At 44.7% G+C, this 15,929-nt stretch overlaps 1 protein-coding gene and 1 pseudogene across 1 annotated transcript in view; both read right to left on the bottom strand.

The window, feature by feature from the left end:
* Nucleotides 1-15,929, bottom strand: part of LOC140849964 (lanC-like protein 2) — a 202,945-nt gene that overhangs the window by 101,975 nt on the left and 85,041 nt on the right. The gene's annotated exons all lie outside the window — the stretch shown is intronic.
* LOC140850047 (small ribosomal subunit protein uS8-like) lies at nt 2,563-15,005 on the bottom strand (annotated as a pseudogene).

Below are 15,929 nucleotides of genomic sequence, written 5' to 3'. Positions count from 1 at the left end.
CTTATGCATTCTGCTTATAAATCCTTCCAGAGATTGTTTCATTTCTGTAAACTCCCTCCAGACGTCATCCCTTAGCTCTTGTATATTTCTCTGAAGCTACAATAGCATGTTTATGATTTTTATGTCGAATTCTTTTTCAGGGAGACTGGTTAGGTCTGTCTCTGCAGATTCTCTTTCAGGTGTTGTGTGAACTATCTTGGACTGGACTAAATTTTTTTGCCTCTTAATGGTGATAGGGGTGGCTGTAGGCAGGTTGTGGGTGTGTCAGCTGGGAGAAGAAAGCCCTTTCCTGCTTACTGGAGGCCTTGCCCTTCTCCACTGCCTGTGACTGTTACCTGCACTCCTGGAGTAGCCACTGGGTTAGTCCCCTAAGCTGCTGTGGATGGGGTCTCTGTCAGAGCAGCGCAGAGCCCTCCAGGGAGTGGCAGGCACACCAGGTGCACTCCTCCGTGATATCGGCACACCTGCCCGGCAGCTGTGTGCCAGCAGCAGCCTTTGGGTGTGGCCTGGGTGGCTGTGAGTCAGGCTGGGATTCTGCATGACTCCTGGGAGCATGGCTGCTCCCTCTGGCACCGCTGCAGGTGTGCATGGGCCTCTGCCTTGGCCCTCTAGCGCTGCCTCTGCTGGCATGCATGGGCCACTCCCAGGCTGCTCAGTCGCTGCCACCACCGAGGGCCTGCGTGGACCTCTCCCAGTCCCCTCTGGCACCGCTGGCACATGCGGGTCACTCCTGGTCCCCTTGGGCCAAACCGTCCCCAGTGCATGCTGCCACTCTCCCACTACTGGGCCAGTGTGTCGGGGTCCAGACCAGTTGGGGGAACGACTGGCAGGCTGTGTAGTGCCACGAGGGGCTTCAGAGCTGCGCTGCTGCCCAGGGACGTAGGACACCTAAAGTTCCTCGGGATTCCCAGCTGCTGGCTGTTTGTGCCGGGACGAAGTCGTCCAGCTATGCGGTCCCTGTCTCTTTAAGACTTGCAAAAAGCACTCCCTTATCTTTTGTCTTAGGGGCGCCAGTTGCCGGGACCTGCCTGCAGATTTTTCTTTTCTGTTTCTCTAATATACAAGTGCACCTTGTGTCTGCACTCTGGGTGCAGATTTCTAGAGCTGTTTGTTTAGCAGTCCTGGGTTTTCACTAGCTTCCCATTCTGACTCCTTTCTTTCTGCCAGGTTCTGGGGTGGGGGTGGGGGGGCGTTCGGGTCCCGCCTGGCCGCAGCTTGTATCTTACCCCCTTCGTATGCTGTTGAGTTCTCACAGATGTAGATGTATCCTGGCTATTGTATTGTATCCATTGGTGTCCCTTTTAGGAATAGTTGTATTTATTGTATTTTTCATAAATATATATGTTTTGGGGAGGAGATTTCCAATGAACTACTCATGCCACTATCTTCCCGTGTTTCTGACCTATTTTTGAAGGTTATGAATCCCACTGTACCACCTATCATGCTGGCTGGGGGCAGTCTAACGGGACCCTGGCACCCTGGCTCTCAGTCTTCCAGCTGTGGTTATGCTTTCCTGTCTTTTCCATTTGGAACGTCTGGGGCATTTCCGAATGCACGGAGATGACTGTCCCAGGGCCCTGGCACCTCAGCGCCTGGACCTCTCCTCCCCCAAACACCTTGCCTCCAGCATTCCTCAGTCCCGTCCTCCCTCCATGACCAGAGCGGACTCCAGTCTCAACCAGCACCCACACCCGCTCCCTGCACAACCTCAGCTTCAGGCTATCCACACCAGCACCCCACCTGGGCTTTTCCAGATCACTCCATCAGGCGTCCCACTCCAGAGTTCCTTCAACCGGACCAGGACCTCCGTTCCACTAATCCAACTGCTTTCTGTCCTTTCCGCCTACTTTGGGGCCACTTTGCCCTCACCCAGTTTACAACCTGTGGCTGATCACTGCAATTGCTTCCCTGCACCCGTCCTGAACTCCTTTTGCTCCTCTCACTCAGAGGAAGGACCCCAACTATCCGCCTAATGTGGGCTGTCCCTGCTCAGATGAGTGGCTGGAGAAAAACCCTTAATCATGTTGACACATCTCCTTGACCTTCAGGAACTTGGACCTCAAGGGGGTGCTAATGTCTGGCAAATCGCTCTAAGAACCTTAGCCCATTTGCTCTTTCAGTATCCTTAAAAAATTGAAATTGTAGCAAAAGGTACATAACCTAAAATATACTATTTTAGAGGACACAATTCAGTGCCATAAACCATGTTCACAATGTTGTGCAATCATCAACATTCGCAGGTCACTCCATCTGGCATCCCACTCCAGAATTCCTCCCGAGAACTTTTTCATTACACCAAAGAAACTGTTCACATTACACACTAATTCCCCATTCTCTCCTTTCCCCAGCCCCCTGGTAACGACTAATCTACTTTCAGTATGTACAGATTTGTTTAGTCTGAATATTTCATGTAAATTGAATCATGCAATATTTGTTTTTTTATGTCTGGCTTATTGCACTTAGCCTAATATTTTCAAGGTTCATGTATAGTTGTAGCATGAGCCAGAATGTCATTTCATTTTTTTTCTTTGAGGTATTTTATTTCTATGTATGTACCACACCCTAGAAAAAAAATCCCAGAACTTTCTCTCCTGTGTGTTTTTCTTGTGCCTCCTCTTGGTCCACTATGCCAGCTCTGGTTATTGGCACAATAAAACCAAACCACCTGTGAGGTTCACCAAATTCCCACCTCTGTAAACATCGATGATTTCAAATTTGCCAATGTAATCATGCCTCATTATCACAATTAGAAACTGGAAAATAACTCTGAAGCACAGCCTAACAAGAACTTGGCATGTGCCTCTCTTTTTGGCATTAATGCTTTTGAGCTCTTGAGAGCTGTGGCCAGGATGTGCAGTAGGCCTGGTCCCTGGATGTTTTAATACCTTCTCCTCTTTTCTCAAATTCCTGCACCTCTTGTCTTCCTGCCCACTGTCAATGGGGATCTTGCTTCCTACCTCAAAAGAGAACTAATCAGAAGAAAAGTTCACCAGAATCCTATCACCCTTCAACCCTCATTTTCTCCTATTACATGGTATGCCAGTTATCTGCTACTGTATACCAAAGAGCCCCAAACATTAAACAACCCTTGTATTATATTCACTGGTCCTGTACATCAGAAATTTGCACAGGGCACAGTAAAGAGAGCTTGTCTCTGCTCTGTGATGTCTGGGGCCTTACCTGGCAAGACTTGTACACCAGCTATGACTTGATGGCTGGTGGCTAGAATCAGCTGGAGGAGGCTTTACTCGTGTCCAGCAGTTGGTGCTGGCAGTTGCTGGCTGGGACCTCAGCTGAGCTCACTGCTGGAACATCTCCATACAACTTCTCTGACTAGCTGATCTTCCTCACAGCACGGTGGCTGAGTGCCAAGAGTGAGTGCCCTAAGAGCAAGTGGGAAGTGCCTGCCATTTAATGAGGTAGCCTTGGAAGCTTCACCTCTACTACAATTTATTGGTCAAGGCAGACACAAAGTTTTGCCCAGGTTCAAAGAGAGGGAACACGGTGTAGGGCTTAAAGATGGTGGAAGAGGAATTCAAGGTGGAAACCTCCTCCCAGGAACACATAGAAGAAGAAAATACAGCAAATACAATGAAACTTGAAAATGACCCGAAGCCTGAAGAACAGACCCCATGCACTGGAGGAAGAAGAGAGGAGCACAGAGAAAAAGGTAAAGTTGCAAAGCTGAGATTGGGCAAGACCCAAGCCCTCCCCCGACCCCATCCAACAGGGCAGGAGAAAGAGGAACAGAGCAGGCAGTGGGTAGAAACCCAGGAGTGCTGCACACCTGGCCCTGGAGATCTGCTCTGGGAGCACAAGCCCACCGTATATTGGGTACTGGTAACTAGTAGGGCTGGACTCCAGGTACAGGAAGAACACTATGAGGCTGAGACTCTAGCCAGTATGCTAGTCCAGATACCCAAAGCAGAGGCAGCAGTCTGAATGACCTGCCACCAGTGGGAGGAATAGCAGAAGGGCAAGGGTTGGCCGGAACTCTCTCCCCAGGAGAAAGGGCAGGTAGAAGATACCTCCACAGCCCTTCCTTGGCCCAGCAGATAAGGAACACTTGAGAGCTCCAGATACTCCATCCCCGTTGGTGGCAGTGCTGTCCCAGAGGATCCCCCTTGCATGCACGGCTGGGAGCCAGCCCACTTGGCACAGCAGCAGTATCAGAGTTTACTGCCTGGCATGCAGAGGGAGACTCTCCCAGCTTCCTTGGCTCCATTTCAGCCCACCCAGGGAGTGTCCAGAGGAGCCATCCCCAAGAGCTCCTTCCTCCCTGTGGGTGTCCAAACCCAGTACTGTGTGTCCAGGTGGGGCAGGACCACACATCTGTCTGCCTACCCCATTAGCCCTGCAGCCCTGCCATTGCTGCAGGCCAGGTGGAGGGCAGCCCCATCCACAGTGAGCCCAACAGAGATTTCTGAGGTGATCACAAAGGCAACAGCTCAAGCCACTGCCCACACAGACTTGGGCCATTACAGACACCAGACAGAAAGGCGCCCCACCCATGGCATGACAGTAGCTGGGGCCACTGCAAAATAGAACCAGGCTCTAAAGAGTAAATAATTTGAGCTTCTGGGCACCAGAGCACACCTTCTTCATAAAGCTATTACTCTATACCAGAAAGCACAGCAGAGACATCTAATAGAAAGGAAGAAACACAGAATCCCTGAGAAAATGAGCAGGTAGAGGAAAATGATCTAAAAAAACTGCAGGACAGATCCCCAGAAAGAGGGCTAAATGAGACAGCGATCACCAATCTTATTGACAAATATTTCAAAATAAAAGTCATGAACATGCTCACGGATTTCCAGGAGAGTATTCAAGATCTCAGGGAGGACTTCAACAAAGAGATAGAAGAACTGAAAAAGGGCCACTCAGAGCTGAAGAATACAGTATCTGAGACAATATCTACAATGGAGGGATTTAAGAGTAGATTGGTCAGGTAGAGGAAATGGTGATAGAGTTGGAAATCAGAGAACACGAAAACAAAGAAGCTGAGAAACAGAGAAAAAAAGGATTTCTAGAAGTAGAAGAATGATAAGAGAGTTAAGTGACCAATCCAAACAAAACAATCTTTGCTTAATAGGGGTACAAGAAGAAGAGAAATACAAAGGGTTAAAAACTCTCTTTAAGGAAAGAATTCTTGAAAACTTCCCCATTTAGGAAAAAGAATAGACACTCAGGTCATGGAAGTGCAGAGATCCTGTAACAAAAGAAAACGCCCAGCAAGACAACACCACCATAATAATTAAAATAGCAAAGATCAAAGATAAGGAGAGAGGGTTGAAAGCAGCCAGAGAGAGAAAAAAGTTTACTTACACAGCAAATCCCATCAGGCTATCAGCAGACTTCTTAACAGAAACTCTACAGGCAAGAAGGTAGTGGCAAAATACATTTAATATATTGAAACACAAGGACCTCCAACCAAGAATCCTTTACCTGGCAAGATTATCATTTAAATTTGAAGCAGGTATTAAACAATTTCTAGATGAATAAAAGTTGAAGGAATATGCCGTCACGAGCTAGTGTTACACAATATAGCAAAGGGACTGCTCTAGATGGGAATGACCCTAAGGCTAAGTACCTTTCACCAGTGAAAATAAGCCCAGAGTAAAGGTTGTAGACCAACTAATTATCAAGTATGAAATTAAAGCAAAAAAGAAGCAAAATTGACTATGCAGAAAATCAGTCAAGGGATACACAAAAAGTGCATATTATGACATCTAATATGAAAAATGTGGAGGAGGAATAAGAAGGAAAAAAAGTACCTTCAGATTGTGTTTGAAATAGAGTAATCAGCAATTTAAGATAGACTATTATGTAGTAAGAAGCTATCCTTGATTCTTTGGTAACCACAAAACTAAAGCCTACAATAAATACGCACACACACAAAAATAAATGTAAAAAAAAAAAGAGAGAAATACACTTACAACACAAAGGAAAACCATCAATAACTAGAGGAAAGTATGAGAGAAACAAACAGGGATTTTTAAAAAACAACCAGAAAACAATTAATAAAATGCCAATAAGTACTTATCTATCAATAGTCACCTTAAATGTAAATGGACTGAATGCACCAATCAAAAGACATAGAGTGGCACAATGGATAAAGAAACAGGATCCATCTATAGCCTGTCTACAAGAGACTCATTTCCGACCCAAACACATACAGAGATTAAAAATGATAGGGTGGAAAAAGATATTCCATGCAAATAATAGGGAGAGAGAAGCAGGATTAGATAAATTACACAAAGGAAACAAAACGACCTACAAACAAATGAAGGCTAAAGAGCATGCTTCTAAATAATCAATGGATCAATGAAAAAATTAAAAAAGAAATCAAGCAATACATGGAGACAAATGAAAACAAAACACAACAGCCCCAAATCTGTGGGACATGGCAAAGGCAGTTCTAAGAGGAAAGTACACAGCAATAAAGCTTACCTCAAGAAACAAGAACAATCCTAAATAAACAGTCTAAAATCACAATTAAAGAAACTAGAAAAAGAAAGACAAATGAAACCTGAAGTCAGTGAAGGAGGGACATGATAAAGATCAGCACATAAATAAATTGAGAAGAATAAAACAATAGAAAAACCAATAAAACCAGGAGCTGGTTCTTTGAGAAAATAAACAAAATAGATAGACCCCCTAGCCAGACTTATCAAGAAAAAAGAGAGTGTACACAAATAAACAGAAACGGAAATGAAGAAAGAATAATCATAGCAGATACCCCAGAAACACAAACAGTTAGTAGAGAATACTATGAAAAATTATAAGCCAATAAATTGGACAACTTAGAAAAAATGGACAAGATCCTAGAAAAATACAACCTTCCAAGACTGACCCAGGAAGAAAGAGAAACTCTGAACAGTCTGATTACTAGCAATGAAATAGAACTGGTAATGAAAGAAAAAAAAAGTCCCCAAAACAAAACTCCAGTACCAGACAGTGTCATAGCCAAATTCTACCAAATACTTAAAGAAGAGCTAATACCCACCTTTCTTAAAGCATTCCAAAAACTAGAAGAGGAGGGAAAACTTCCAAACTCATTCTGTGTGTCCACAAAAAGATAAAATTACAGACCAATATACATGATGAACATAGATGCAAAAATACTGAACAAAATATTAACAAACTGAATTAAAAAAATACATCAAAAAAGCCATCTATCATGACTAAGTGGGATTTATTCCAGGATGCAAGCATGGTACAATATTCACATATCCATCAATATCATATACCACAATAACAAAAAGGAGGATAAAAATCACATGATCATCTCTGTAGATGCTGTAAAAGCATTTGACAAAATTCAACATCCATTCATGATAAAAGCTCTCAACAAAATGAGTATAGAGACTACCTCAACATAATAGAGGCCATATACAACAAACCCACAGCTAACATCATACCTAACAGCAAAAAGCTGAAAGCTTTTCCTCTAAGATCAGGAACAAGACAAAGATGTCCACTCTCACTATTTTCATTCAACATAGTACTGGAGATTCCGGCCACAGCAATCAGACAACACAGAGAGATAAAAGGCACCCAAACTGGTAAGGAAGTGATTAAACTCTCACTATTTGCACATGACATGATATTATACATAGAAAACCCTGAGAAAAACTAGTAGAACTAATAACTGAACTCAGCAAAGTTGCAGGATACAAAATTAATACACAGAAATCTGTTGCATTCCTATATACAAACAACAAACTAGTGAGAAGAGAAATCAGGATAACAATTACATTTACAACTTCATCAAAAAGAATAAAATACCTAGAAGTAAACCTAACCACAGAGGTGTAAGACCTATACTCTGAAAACTACAAGACACTCATGAGAGAAATTATAAAAGACACCAAAAAATGAAAATGTATCCCATGCTCATGGGTAAGAAGAATTAATATTGTCAAAATGGCCATCCTGCTCAAAGCAATTTACAGATTCAATGCAATCCCAATCAAAATACCAACAGCATTCTGCAACGAACTAGAGTAGTTTAAAATTCATATGGAACCACAAAAGACCCTGAATAGCCAAAGCAATCCTGTGCAAGAAGAGCAAAGCTGGCGGGATTACACTCCCTGATTTCAAACTCTACTACAAAGCTCCAGTAATCAAAACAAATTGGCACTGGCGCAAGAACAGACACATAGATCAACGGAACAGAATAAAGAGACCAGAGATAAACCCATGCACATATGACCAATTAATATACAATAAAGGAGCCATTTATATACAATGGGGAAAGACAGCCTCTTCAGCAACTGGTGTAGGCAAAACTGGACAGCTACATGTAAGAGAATGAAACCTGGATTATTGTCTAACTCCATACACAAAAACAAACTTGAAATGGATCAAAGACCTGAATGTAAGTCATGAAACCATAAAACTCTTAGAAGAAAACATAGGCAAAAATCTCTTGAATATAAGCATGAGCAATGTTTTCCTGGACGCGTCTCCTTGGGCAAGGGAAACAAAAAATGAACAAGTGGGACTACATCAAACTAAAATGCTTCTGTACAGAAAGGACACCATCAGCAGGACAAAAAGGCATCCTGCAATATGGGAGAATATATTTGTAAATGATTCATCTGATATGGTGTGAACATCCAAAATATAAAAAGAACTTGTACACTTCAACACCCAAAAAACAAATAAGCCAGTTAACAAATGGGCAAAGGTCCTGAACAGACACTTCTCCAAAGAAGAAATACAAATGGCCAACAGGCACATGAAAAATTGCTCCACATTGCTAATCATCAGGAAAGTGCAAATTAAAACCACAATGAGTTATCACTTCACACCAGATAGAATGGCCACTATCCAAAAGACAAGAAACAATAAATGCTGGTGAGGGCACAGAGAAATAGGAACCCTCCTACAACGTTGGTGGTACTGCAAATTGGTACAACTGCTGTGGAAAGCTTCCTCAAAAAACTAAAAATAAAAATACCATTTGACCCAGTAATTCCACTCCTAGCAATTTACCAGAAGAAAACAAAATCCCCAATTTGAAAAGATATATGCACCCCTATGTTTATAGTGGCACTATTTTCAATAGCCAAGATATGGAAGCAATGTAAGTGTCCATCAATAGATGAATGGATAAAGAGGTGGTTCATGTATACCATGGAATTTTATTCACCCATAAAAAGAGAAGATATCCTACCATTTGTAACAACTAGGATGGATCTAGAGGCTATTATGCTTAGTGAAATAAGCCAGGGAGAGAAAGACAAATACCATATGATTTCACTTATTTGTGGAATATGAAAAAAAAGCAAAACAAAAGGAACAAAACAGCATTAGACTTATAGACACAGAGAAGTGACCGTGGTTGCCAGGGGAAGGGGAGGGGGATAAAAGGGCACAATAATTCACAATCACAGTATAAGTTGATCATGGGGACTGTTGAACCACTGCGATGTACCTATGAAACCAACATAAGATTGCATATTAATGATACTTTAAGAAAAAATAAGCTTAAGAAAAGGGAGGGAACACAACTTCACAAAAAACACTTTTGTGTTTCAATGGGAGAAATGTCAAAGTCACACTCTGAGAGCATGTGGGATGGGAATGATTGTTGTGGCCATCTTTAGAGAACACATCTCCCTACTAATGATGAACTATGACCCTGAGTCCAGGCTCCTTTCCCCTCTTGCCTGCTTAAGGATAACATTCCAGCCATTCTCCCTTCTCCCCTCTGCTTCTCCTCCAGAGTCTAGGAATCTAGATCATCCCCATCAGCACACAAAACTGATGTTTAATCTCTTTTGATTTATCAGAAACAAAAACAAAAACTTGACTCCCTAGCCCCTGTGTCCCAACTATACTTAACTTTTCTCCACTCAGTGTTTTAACATCTGCTACAGTCCATATTCCCCTAGTCTGTCTTCTATTAGAGTATCAGCTCAATAGCTGGGACTCCAGCCTCCATTGCTCACCATCATCTATACCCTCAGCCCACAGAACAGTGCTGGCACATAGTAGCTGCTCAATTTATATTTTTTGAACAAATGTTCTTGGTGAAACTGGTGTTAGTAGTTGCCTCCAGGAGGGGGAAATGGGTGGAGAACAGATAAATGTTATTTAACAATCTGACTTGCCTCCACCCAATGGGAGAGGCATTTTTTCTAATTTTTAAAAATTGTGAAATAGATACTTTTCCCCTTGCCTTTTAAGTCTTAAGAACTTTGCACCCTGACCATATCTCACGTATTTAAATTAATGAGTTACACTATTTTTAAAAAGGAGCTGACATGAAATGAGTCAGCACCTGGACGTAGTTACGATCGGGAAATGTACGAGCCCCTTTGCTGGCTCCACACCCTGCCTGTCTCCCATCCATCTTCCCCCTGAATTATAATTCCTAGAAACCTCTGTGTCCTTTAAGACTCCCTGACTCTGGTCCAACCCAAGGCTATCCCTGTTTATCTGACCACTTCAGAGCCTTCACCACAGGCATGCAGCCCAGCAGAGGTGGCTGAAGCTGGGAATCCTCCCGTAGAATGGCCTTTGGTGGTGGGATGAAAGAAAGTGGCCAGGCAGGGAGCTCAGGAACACGGGGGCTGGGCCAGGAAGAGGTGAAGGCTGAGGGAAGGTAGGGAGGTAGAGAAGGCGAGCCTTCCTGTGGTGACCAGGGCATTTACTGAGCACCTGCTATATACCCAGGCATGTGCTGGGCATTTTCTGGGCCCCTGCTGTGTACCTAGGCATGTGCTGGGAATATAGTGGTGACAGCCCTGCCATCACAGGGCAGTAGAAGAGACACATGAGTGACGAGAGAGTGACAACCTAGAATGAACAGGATCGAGATGCGAGGGAGGGGTATCTGATGCAGTCAAGGAGGTCTTCCTGGGGAAGCGGCCGCCAAGCTCCTCATAGAGTCCGACACCCATGGCAATCCAGCTCTTCAGCCCCAACTGATGACACTTTCTCTCACTCCCTTGAAGCCAGCCACAGGGCCTTCTTTCTGATTCCTGTACTCTCCAAGCTTATTCCCCAACCTCTGCACCATTGCACTTGCTGTTCCCTGTGCGTGATGCTCTCTTCTCACTTCCTCACCAGGCATCTCCTCCTCTGTCAGATTGCAGAACAATTGTCCTTGCAGCATTTAACTCTTTCAAGAAAGTCCTTTGTTTCTAGTTTCTGTTGACACTTTTTTTCCTGCCTTCCAGCTAGGAAGTGACCTCTCCTCGGCCCCTGCTCCCTAATCCCTGGCAGAGAGCCTGATGCCTGGCAAATCTTTGGTATGTGAAAGAAGGAAGCCAGAATTTCTGGGATAAAACCACAGTCTGGTGAGGAGGTTGGAGGAGGGAGTTCCATGCAGAGGGAACAGCACAGGCAAAGGTGTGGAGCAAAGAGAGCTGGTGATTCCGAGGCCCTGGGGCAGGCTGTGTGGGGCTCGGAGGAGGAGCAGGAGAAGGAAGGAGGGCAGAGAGGAAGTGAGGAGGAGGACTAGGGAGGACTCCGGCAGGACTCCGCGTGTGAAAGGCCCCGAGCTTTGGTCCTCAGGCCAGCTGGAGGTGGAGGAACTTAGAGGGATCGTTCTACTTAGGGGCGAGGTGACCAATGTATGTTTTTGGAAGAGCCTGTGGCTGGCTTGTAGCTGCCATGGGCAGAGGGCAGGTCCTAAGGGACAGATCTGGCTTCCCAGGACCTTCTAAGGGCTGTGTGCAGAACATTCCACCACATGACCTTCTAGAACAGGCCACAACAGCTTAGCAGCACTGTCTGGTCCCCTCTCTCAGGTCACTGTCCCCACCTTCTCACAGCCTGGGCTTGCTCTCCTCCACACTGACCCTGGTCTCCACAACAGTCGGAGGTGGTATTTTTCACAGAACTCTTGAAAAAAATGTTAATAGATAATTAAAGGCACATGGCACAGATTTCTATAAGTCCAAGCAGAGATACAGTGTAAGCCTTCTCTTCTCCCTTCTCCAAGGCCCCCCTCTGGGAGGCACTGGGGCCACCAGTTTCAAGAGATTTCTCCCAGAGCTAGGCTATTGTATGTAAGCGAATATGAGGTAATACTGTTCAGGTTATTCACAGGATTCTACACCTTAGATTTTTGCTCAAGAGTATTTTCATTTATTCAACACATGTTTATTGAGAATCTACTATATGCCAGGCACTGTTCTAGGCACTGGGGATACAGCACAGAAGAAAACAGACAAAATTCCCTGCTTTCCTGGAGCTAACATTCTAGTCGGGGAGACAGACAGGAGACAGATAAAATGACAAGTACATTGAACTACTTAATAGGTCAAAAAGCAATGGTAAGTGTGATTAACAAAACATAAAGCAGGCAAAAGCATTGGAATATTAAGGAAGCAGGTTACTATTTTTTGACAAGGTGGTCAGAGAAAGCCCCACTAACAGGTGACATCTGAGGAAAGGCCTGATACTGGTAAGGGAGCAAGTCATTTAGAAATCTGGGTGTAAGGGTGGGAACAGCAGAGAAGACAGCAAGTACAAAGGTCCTGAGGCAGGAGTGAACCTGAAGTGTTTTCAGATCCAGGAAGGAAAGCAGTGTGACTGGAGAAGAATGAGTGAGAGGGAGTGTTGGGGGTCAGATTCAATCCTGCAGAGCCCTGTCCAGAAGCAGGCTTTTGCTTTCTCACTTTGGAAATGCCTCACTGGCATGCTGGGCCTGGCTTGTAACAGTTTGTGAGAGCTGACTGCTAAGATTTGGGGTATTTTGAAAGCAACTTGTTAAACATCACCATTACTAAAGATTAAATTAAACTTTTAAGTAAAAAATGGTATAAAACACAAAGATAATAAGTAGTCAAAAACTTGCTGCTTCCTACCCAAGTGTTCATCAGTAGATGAATGGTAAAGAAAATGTGGTACATATACACAATGGAATATCATTCAGCCATCAGAAGAAAACAAATCCTACCATTTGCAACAACATGGATGGAGCTAGAGGGTATTAGTGAAATAAGCCAGGTTGAAAACACAAGTATCAAATGATTTCACTCATCTGTGGAGTATGAGAACAAAGAAAAAAAAAAACGGAAGGAACAAAACAGCACCAGAGTCACAGAACCCAAGAATGGAGTAACAGTTACCAAAGGGAAAGGGACTGGGGAGGATGGTTGGAAAGCAATGGATAAGAGGAAAAAAAGGGGCATTACTATTAGCAGACATAATGTGTGTGGGGGTACGGGGAGGGCTATACAACACAGAGAAGACAAGTAGTGATTCTATAGCATCTTACTATGCTGATGGACAGTGACTGTAATGGGGTATGTGTGGGGGACTTGATGATGGGGGGAGTTTAGTAAACTTAATGTTGCTCATGTAACTGTAGATTAATGATACCAAAAAAAAAATACTGCTTCCTAATTATTGCAGCACATTTTACTACCATTTCTGCCCTAGAGGTTTTACATCTATTGTGTCTGCTGGTAGAAATACTACATAGTGGTGAGCTATTGCTGTTTCTTGCAAACGCTGCAGTCAGTGTCACATTGATGGCTTCAAATCAGCCATGGTGGGAGTATTTACACCAGTGACATTGGCAACCCATACAAAGCAGCGCTGTATCCACTCCCAGAAAGCCAGTGATTATTTCCCAGCTCGCGACCACTGTAATGCACAGGGATTTGGCTCATTCTTTTGTAAAGCTGCATGGTATGGGTAGGCCATAGATATTTTGCTGATGAGCTATTAATTTGTTTCCGGTCTTCTGCTAACACTGACAGTGCTTTGGTGAACTCCCACACATACGACTGTTGCCCAGGAATAAACCCCTCTAAGAAGGGCTGTGTCAAGGGTATGGGTGTTCTCACATGAATACCTGTTGCCTAATGTCTTCCCATGGAGGCTGCACCAATTTCCACACCCACCAGCAGTGGGTCAGGCTGCAGAGGCTTCTCTTAGAGATGCAAACTCTGCTGCTTAAACCTTGTGATGGCTCCCACTGCGCCCAGGATGAAGCCTCTGATCTTCCCAAGGCAGAGGCCCTTCACTGGCGGATCTTGTCTGTTTGTCTTGCAACTGGAAGTCTGCACCATGACCCTTCATAAACTCCACATGATAGCCACCTTGGTAATCTTCTGCCTGTCCCTGGCATGGGCCATGCTCCCATCCACACTTGCTTGCTCATACCTTTATTTCCCTTCTCTGAGAGCTTACTTCCCAGCACCTATCACCACACAAACTCCCACTCATTCACTTTGGCCCTTTCTGTTCCAAGAAGATGAAATCCCCACTGTAACTGTCTTCTGAAAAATCATGAATTGATTGGCTCCTCTGAGTGAAAAATCATCACATTTTCCGGCTTCAGGCACAGCTGGCTCCAGGGGCTTGAATGATGCCATGAGGCCAGTCTTGGCTTGTTGGCTCTGTTCTCTTCTGCATCAGCACACTTTGGTAACCTCTGCTTTTAGAGATCCCCTTCATGGTCACAGGAGGCAAAGAGCTGGGAATGGAGGGAAAGTTCCAGGCAGAGAGAAGAGCCCATGGAGTGCCAGACCTGGTGCCAGATCCCAGACCCTGGTTGCCCCTCACCAACAACCCAATAGCCACACGCCACCCTGCAGGCCTAACTCCAAAGAGGGGACCTGGTCCTGCCCACTTGCTAAATTCTTCAATTGAGAGGCAGAGTGGGAACAGAGTGGGTGGAGAGCCAGTGCTAGGGCTCTGGATGCAGCTGGGTTCAAATCCTGTTTCTGCTCTTTGCGGTGGTGAAAGGTTCAGAGATAGAAAGTGGGACAATCTCAAACACTGTGAATGTGCTCAAAGCTGCTGAATTGTTCTCTTTAAGATGGCTGAATAGTCAGTGACATTTTACTCACATTTTACCACAGTACCAAGAGAATGAGGTTCTAGATGCTAACAAATAATAATAAGATAAAATAAAAAGGAGAAAAACAAAAGTCCCGGCTCAACCACTTACCAGCCCTGTGACCTGGGGCAGGTCGGGCCGCCTCTCCCGTAGTCTCTTCGTTGGACTGTAAAATGAGGTTAACAATCATGAGCACCTTACAGGCTTGCCGAGAGGCTCAAATAGGTTAATACATGAACAGTGCTGAGAGCAGCACCTGGGATGCAGCAAGTGTTCAATAAACGTTAGTTACTGCTATTAAATCAAAATATTGGGTGGATTGCCAAATAAGAGAAACCAGAGGGAATAGGTCACCGTCTTGGTCCTGCTTCCACGGAATACCACAGACTGGGTGGCTTATAAACAACAGAAATTTGTTGTGCATGGGTCTGGAGGCTGCGAGTTGGGTGTCAGGGGCCAGCACTGGCAGGGCGGGGCCCTGTTTTGGCTGCAGACTTGTATCTTCCGTGGTGGAAGGGGTGAGGGAGCTTTCTGGAGCCTCTTTGATAAGGCTGCATGTGCCATGCATGACTGATCACTTCCCAAAGGCCTGTCCTAATACCATTACTGTGGGGCTAGGTTGCCACACGTGAATTTGGCCGGGACACAAACATTCAGACCATCATAAGCACAGAGTGTAGGATTCCATTTGCATGAAATGTCCACAAGAGGCAAACCCACAGAGACAGAAAGCACACTAAAGGAGGCTGGGGGCTGGGAGGGGGGATGGACAGTGACTACTTAATGGCTACTCGGTTTCCTCGGCAGGGTGATGGAAATGATTTGGAACTAGACATGGGGAATGTATTAAATGCCGCTGACTTGTACGCTTCCAAATGGTTACTTTTTATGTCAAATGACTTTCACCTCAAAAAAATTTATTTTTTAATTGGCACTTTGGAAAAAAACGGAGTGGATGGTATCTGTTTGTTCTTCTCAGGCTGTGAAACCTCATGGCTTGTCCTGTTCTGGAAGCCTTGTGCCCCTCCCTCTTCCTGGCCTGATACCCCACCTCCCCTTCCCCCTCCCCATACCCAGCTTCTCCCCTGGCTCTTCCAATGGTATGCTGTGGGAC

This window comes from Manis javanica, chromosome 6 (genome assembly GCF_040802235.1).
Source record: "Manis javanica isolate MJ-LG chromosome 6, MJ_LKY, whole genome shotgun sequence".
Classification (NCBI taxonomy): domain Eukaryota; kingdom Metazoa; phylum Chordata; class Mammalia; order Pholidota; family Manidae; genus Manis; species Manis javanica.
This window is presented reverse-complemented; position numbering and strand designations above follow the sequence as displayed.